At 34.2% G+C, this 8,124-nt stretch overlaps 1 pseudogene; it reads right to left on the bottom strand.

Moving 5' to 3' along the window:
- LOC108661570 lies at window positions 310–7,486 on the bottom strand (annotated as a pseudogene).

The raw sequence follows: 8,124 nt of genomic DNA on the forward strand, positions 1-8,124 counted from the left end.
AAGGTTGAAGAGCTTGGGTTGCCTTTCATGAAACGCTTCATTTATAGTCTTTGGCTAGATTGACTAAGACTCTAGACCATGTTAAGCAAGTGAATTGATGACTTTTGATAAATAATTTCACCTCCCTAATAATGCTTCAATCTTTGTCCATTCACTTTAAATTTCGACCATCTGTCCCCCTAACTTCGATTGCTCCATGTGGAAATACCTCATTGACAATGAAAGGACTAGACCACCTTGATTGAGTTTTCTCGAAAATAATTTCAAGCAAGAATTATAGAACAGCACTGATTGTCTTGGCTCAGAGCTTCATTCCACTATCTTCTTATCATACCATTGGTTTGTTTTCATTTTATAGAGTTTGGCATTCTCATAAGCTTGATGGTGGAATCCATCAAGTTCATTTAATTGCAACAACCTTTGCTCACCCACTGCTTGTAAATCAAAATTTAACTTCTTCATAGCCCAATAAGCATTATGCTCAAGTTCCACCGGTAAGTGACAAGCTTTGCCAAAGACCAACTTGTACAAAGACATGCCAATTGGGGTCTTGTAAATAGTCCGATATGCCCACAGTGCATCATCCAATCATCTTGCCTAATCTTTTCTTGTGGGACACACTATTTTTTCCAAAATCCTCTTAATTTCTGTATTTGACACTTCCACTTGGCCACTAATTTGAGGATGATACGTAGTTGCAATCTTGTGTTTAACTCCATATTTTGCCAAAAATCCATTAAAATAGTTGTTGCAAAAGTGACTCCCTTCATCACTAATAATTGCCCTTAGAGTGCCAAATTGAGTGAAAATATTCTTCTTTATGAAATTCATCACCACCTTTGAATCATTATGAGGCAAGGGTGCCGCTTCAACCCATTTGGAGACATAATCTATGGCAAGCAAGATGTATTTGTTGTTTTATGAAGATATGAATGGGCTCATGAAGTCAATCCCCTATACATAAAAAATTTCTATCTAAAAAATGTTGCTGAAAGGCATCTCATGTTGCTTGGAGATATTACCCAATCTTTGGCACCTGTCACAATACAAAACAAAATTGTTAGCATCCTTAAATAATGTAGGCCAATACAAACCTAATTGGAGGACCTTAGTAGCAGTTCTTATTCCTCCAAAGTGTCTTCCATAATCTAAAGAATGGCAGTGGTGAAGCACGCTTTGAATTTCTTCTTTCAGGACACATTTTCTAAAGATATGGTCTTTACACTACTTAAACAAGAAAGGCTCATCCCAAAAATAAAATTTAACATCATGCAAAAATTTCTTTTTCTGATGAAAATTTAAATAAGAGAGAATAATATTGCTTACCAGATAATTCACGAGATCAACATACCAAGGAAGTGATTTCTTACCAACTTGAAGGATTTTGTTCATCAGGAACAGTCTCTTTGATTAAGGTTGAATCTTTACCTCGAGCTTTAATCTTCAATCTTGATAAGTGGTCTGCCACTTGATTTTCTGTTCCTTTTCTATCACAAATCTCGAGATCAAATTCTTGAAGCAAAAGAATCCACTCTATCAATCTTGGCTTAGCATCCTTCTTGGCAATCAAATATTTGATAGTTGAGTGATCAATGTATACTATCACCTTTGTCCCAACTAGATAGGAGCAAAATTTGTCAAAAGAAAAAGCTACAGCCAAAAGCTCTTTTTCTGTTGCGGTAGAATTTTTCTGGGTCTCATTCAAAGTCTTGCTAGCATAATAAATGGAATGAAAGATTTTATCCTTCCTTTGTCCCAAACCAGCTCCTACCGCATAATCACTTGCATCACACATTAGTTCAAAAGGGAGAGTTCAATCGGGACTAATTATGATAGGTGCAAAAATTAATCTTTTCTTCAGTTCATCAAAAGCAACAAGACATTCATTATCAAACTTAAATGGCACATCTTTTTCCAATAAATTGCTAAGTGGTTTAGAAATTTTTGAGAAGTCTTTAATAAATCTTCTATAAAAACCAGTATGACCAAGAAAGCTTCTAATACCTTTGGCATTTATTAGAGGTTGTAATTTCTCAATTGTTTTAATTTTTGCTTTATCTACCTTAATGCCGCTATTAGAGATCTTGTGCCCAAGAACAATACCTTCGTGCACCATGAAGTGACATTTCTCCCAATTGAGCACCAAATTTGTTTCTTCACATCTCTTGAGTACCCTAGAAGATTTAAGAGACAATCATCAAAATTATTTCCAAGGATAGAAAAATCATCCATAAATACCTGCAAACATTTCTCCAGCATGTTTGTGAATATGGCCATCATACATCTTTGAAAGGTGGTTGGTGCATTACATAATCCAAATGGCATTATTCTAAAAGCAAAGGTGCCATAAGGACATGTAATTGTAGTCTTTTCTTAATCTTCAGGGGCAATAGCAATTTGGATATAACCAAAATAACAATTTAGAAAGCAATAATATTCCTTATCAGCTAAGGGATCCAACATTTGATCAATGAATAGAAGAGGAAAGTGATATTTCCTTGTAGCTTTGTTGAGCTTGAGGTCATCCATGCACACTCTCCATCCAATCATAGTTCTTGTTGGAATGAGTTCATTATTGTCATTGGCAACCATAGTCATTCCCCCTTTCTTAGGAACACATTGAACTAGACTTACCCATGAGCTATCAGAAATAGGATAAATTATTTGAGCATCAAACCACTTGATGATTTCTTTCTTGACCACTTCCTTCATGATGGGATTCAATCTTCTTTGTTGTTCAATTGTGGCTTTGTGATTTTCCTCAAGGAGAATTTCGTCCACCCTATGGTCGACCCTATTGCTTTCTTGAATTCTCTAAGTGTTCTCAATAACTTCTCCTCTTGCATGTTAGTAAGAGAAGCTGAAATAATAATTGGAAGAGGAGAAGATTTTCCAAGAAAAGCATACCTCAAGTGTACAGGCAGAGGTTTGAGTTCCAAAGTAGGTGGTTCCTCAATGGAAGGCTTAGAAGCTAGCATTAAAGAAGCTGAAACATCTAAAGACTCAAATTGATGATTAGTTCTAAGTTTGGAGTGAACATTTAACGAATTTGAATATTCAATAAATTCATCATCATCCCTATTAGAATTAGCAACTAAACATGCTTCAAAAGGATCATTGGGATTTTCTTCTAAGAAAACATATTGTGTAAAGTTATTTATCACACTCACAGAAAAACAGTCGTCAGATGTCACAAGTAATTTTAAAGCTTTGAAAATATTAAATGTTACCTATTGATCTTGAACTCTCAAAGTGAGCTCACATTTTTCAACATCAATCAAAGCTCTAGCAGTTGCTAAGAATGGCCTCCCAAGGATGATTGAAATTTTCCTATCTTCTTCCATGTCAAGAATTATAAAATCAACTAGAAAAAAATATTTATCTACCTTGACAAGAACATCTTCAATAATTCCCCTTGGGTACACATAGGAGCAATCAGCCAGTTGCAAAGTAACAGAAGTGGGTTTGCATTCCCCCAAACCAAGTTTCTCAAAAATTGACCAAGGCATTAAATTGATACTTGCACCTAAATCACTCAAAGCTTTTGCAAAAAAATAAATTACCAATAGTGCAAGGGATTGTGAAACTACCTGGATCTGAGTTTGGTGGCAGTTTATTTTAGAGAATTACACTACACTCTTTTGTAAGGAAGACAGTTTCAAACTTACCTATCTTTCTCTTTTTGGAGAAGATGTCCTTCAAGAACTTGACAGAGCTGGGCATTTGTTCCAAAGCTTCAACAAAAGGAATATTTATATGTAATTTCTTGAAGACATTGGTGAACTTTTGAAATCGCTTTTCAAGCTTTTGTTTTTGGAGCCTTTGGGGAAAATGTGGTAGAGGATGGATGACTTGAGAAGTTCCTTGATTTTCAGCCTTGTCATCTTCTTTCTGTTCAACTTCAATATCTTTCTCACACATTCTTTCCTTATCAACATTCTCAGATTCAATTGCTTTTTCATTCACCCCCTCAATTTCTTTTCCACTCCTTAAAGTGATTGCTCAGCATTGTTCCTTACCTTTAGGATTGATTTGTGTGTCACTAGGTAAGGAACCTTGAGGTCTATTGTTGATGGAATTTGCAAGATGTCCCAATTGGGTCTCAAGATTTCTCAAGAAGGCTCTTTGACTTTGAATTATAGCATCAGTCTTTGATATATATTGTAAGAGAAGTTCTTTCACTTGGGACTTCTTTTCAAGAATTGGTGGTCTACCTTGTTGTTGAAAACCAATAAGCATGATGGGTTTTGGATTTGAAGGCCTTGCATTGTTGTTCCATGAAAAGTTAGGGTGGTTTCTCCAATCAAAATTATAAGTATTGGAATATGGGTTATTCTGCTTTCTATTGAAGTTCCCCACAAATTGGATTGATTCAGAATTGTAAGGACATTGATCATTTGAATGGCCATCTCCACACATCTTACAAACTAAAAATGAATTTTTAATTGCATGAACTCCCAATGTGTCAAACTTCTTAGACAGTGCAACCACTTGTGCAGCTACTTGAGCAGTTAAGGTGCCAAGTGCATTAATTTCATAAGCTCCAATAGCTTTTCTTGAACCTAACCTTTCTGAAGGCCATTAGTAATTATTTGAGTCCATATCTTCTAATAGATTACAAGCATCTACAGCATTCTTACTCATTAATGCCCCACCAGCAACAACATCAATTGTGGTTTTTATTGACCTAACCAGTCCATTGCAGAATGTCTAAACTTGCAACCAGTCAGGAATCCCATGATGTGGACATCTTCTTAGTAATTCTTTAAACCTCTCCCAAGCTTTATACAAGGATTCACTATCAAATTGTGTTAATGAGGTTATATTGTTCCTCATCTTTGCAATCTTGGCAGACGAAAAAAATTTGCTAGAAACTTTTGAGCCAAGTCTTGCCAAGTAGTGATAGACCCATTGGGCAATTAATTAAGCTAGCTCTTTGCTTTATCCCTTGGAGAAAACAGAAATAGTCTCAATCTAATAGCATCATCAGTTACTCCATTGTATTTAAACGTATCGCAAATCTCCAAGAAATTTACCAAATGAGAATTAGGATCATCACTAGGTACCCACTGTCACAGCCCAATTTTCAGGCCATGACCGACTCATGGGCCCAATGGGCATAGTCCACTAAGCCCAAGCAAGCCTCTTTATGTAATCCCGATCATCATTTCAACAATTATTCCTAAAGTCACATTTCGTAATTCTCAACTATAAAAATATTCAGTCATATACTATGGCAATCAAATACTTACATTTAGATCATCCAAAATAATATCACCCATTGTCAACTCATAGTGGCATCATCAATCAAAATATACATATATTGTTTATACTATGAATCTTAGTGATTTACATCACGCGTATACATACACAGGCAAAAGACTCTTGACTACCAGTGGAGCGACTTTGGGTGAAGGTACAACTACTAAATGCCATGGTACCTACCAAAAAGACGAATATACATGGACACCTCAATCTAGGTCCCAACTGCCTTTGAGTTTGAAAACATGAAGTTTAAAAGAGTGAGTATAAACCTAGTGAGTGAACATAGGAAGGGAACAAGCAAACGATATGGAAAGTTGTAAAAAACATGATGCACTTATGTTAAAAATAATGCAATTTAGCTTAATTTCTTGTAAAGCCCCTTAATTCAACCTTTGGTTATTTAATCTCGTAAAGTGAAGGATCTATGATCAACAACGAAGTTGAAAAGAGTGAAAATTACAGCAAATATCCAACCAAAACAGGCAAGATAAAGAGTTTTTCGTTACATTGAAAATCAATTTGGAAGCAATTAACAATTTCAACATTCAACATTCATTGTAATCACATAATATTTTCTCTAACATTTCTATAGTATGTGTAAACATGTATACAACCACCGGCTCATCAACTCATGTGCACTCCCACACCTCAAATAACTGGAATCATCATCCACTGGTCATCAGCTCATGTGCACTCCCACACTGCACATAGTTGGAATCATCATCAACAGGTCATCAGCTCATGTGCACTCCCACACGCACATAGTTGGAATCACCCATCATCATCGGCATGTGCACTCCCACACCGTACACGCACGGTTACAATTATCACACAATATTATCATTCAAAGCATAACATATATATCATCAGAATATAGGAACACATGGGTTCATCTCATTACACATTTTACAGCATAATACGTTTCATCAAGGGCTTGTACCCAAGCATGATTTAGAGAAAAAAAAGTCAAATATAGTCATTTAAGTGCTTCATCTCAACACATATGTATTTCCCAAAAATAATTTAATGCAAGTTCACTTACTTGTCCTTGTTGATTATTTTGATCGACTCTAACTTCAACTAATGCTCTAAATGGACATGTGGGGCCTCGTTGGAACCTATGACACATAATATAACCATAAAAAATATAACAGCCCACAAATCTAATTATTAGCCATCTTTAACAACTTAAAATCAACCCTAACTCATTTCTCACCTTGATGGACTTGTAGTTGAATTTTCTTAGTGAGGATTAAAAGGGAAAAACTCCTTCAAGAGTTTTCAAGCTAATTTGAAGAGTTTCTCTCTCTAAAAATGTTCAACTAGTGAGAGAAAGTGTAGAAGAAAAACTTTTTTTGAGGGTTTTTGAGGTGAAAAAGTGAAAGAGAATGAAAAACCTTATGAAAAAGTGTGCAAAAACATGAATTTTGGAGTTAGTATAAGAAGGTTATGGAGGTAAAGTTTCTTTGCATGGAGGATGAAAAGTTCTGTAAAAAGGAGAGAAGAAATGAGAGAAAAATGAAGAAAGTGCTAGAACTTTAGATATTTATCTCTAAAGTCAATCAAAGTTTCACGTAATTTACAAAAATGCCCCTTTTTGTTCTTCTAGTGCAGTACTTTTATTTTGACAAAGATTTTGACCATTTTCTTATTAGAACTGGGCAAAGTCGTAAACATCAAAGTTGTAGCCCTGCCTCTTATCTTTCTTGAAAAACAAAAACATATGCAAATAGAGCAACAGTCCATTATGCACCTTTCTTCACCAATTGAAATTATTTTTTATGCTACTCCTATAAAAACATAAAATAATTATAAATAACGTAAAACTAACATCATTAACTTAAAATAAATATTTAAACATAAATTAAATTAAAGCAATAAAATAAATAAAAATACCTAAATTTTATCCTAAATATAGTCCAACTTAGACTAATTAAGTATTTAATCTCCAATTAAATATGTGAATTTGATGCACTCATCAGTCTATCTCTAGTTACGCATCTATGGGGGTCAAGGTTTCACACCCACCAAACTGGACTAAAGACTGAATCATCTGAATGTAAGCTAGTTTAATTTCAAAATTATTTACATTGATGGAAGGTTTCCTAATGCTTTGGTGCAAACCTTGCAAAAGAGGAACAACATAATCCCATAATGCTTTATTTGCTTCGGGAACCAGATTAATGGCATTATTGCCATTATTGTTGTTATCCTCAGCCATTGTATGATTTAAAGCTGCAATTTTCAAATTCTTCTTTTGACGTCTTTTGAAAGTTCTTTCTATCTCAAGATCAAAAGGAACAAGATCCAAGTTGTTCCTTCTTTGCATACAATGACTAAAGATATCTGCAAGCAAACAAAATCTAATATTAAAACAAAAAAATAAAATTTGAAGTAAGATTAAATTGCTTGGTATTAATATTAGTAAAAATTCTAGAAACAACTCCCTAGCAATGACGCCAATAACTTGTCAGTTAAAATTTTACTATGCAAGTATTTGTATCAAATAGACAGTTTATAAGCAAGCAGAGTATCAATCTCGTAGAGAATTGATCTAAAATTTTACTAAGTATTAAAATTAGAACAATTTAATCTTATCCAAAAAAATCAATATCAAATAACTATATTAACTAACTAAAGATACTTAACCAAAATTTAAACTAAGAAAAATCAAAGTAATAATAACTTGGGTAAATATCAAATCAAACAAGCCTAAGATTACAATATTTCTCACACTTTATCTAAATCTTACCTCTCTTCCTTAACTGATTTCAATGGGTTGAATTGCTAACCTAAAGTCCTAAATTATTTATAAGGGTCTCTTAACTCATCTTATAAAAATATCTATTTTAACCAAAA

Source organism: Theobroma cacao, chromosome 4, assembly GCF_000208745.1.
Source record: "Theobroma cacao cultivar B97-61/B2 chromosome 4, Criollo_cocoa_genome_V2, whole genome shotgun sequence".
Classification (NCBI taxonomy): domain Eukaryota; kingdom Viridiplantae; phylum Streptophyta; class Magnoliopsida; order Malvales; family Malvaceae; genus Theobroma; species Theobroma cacao.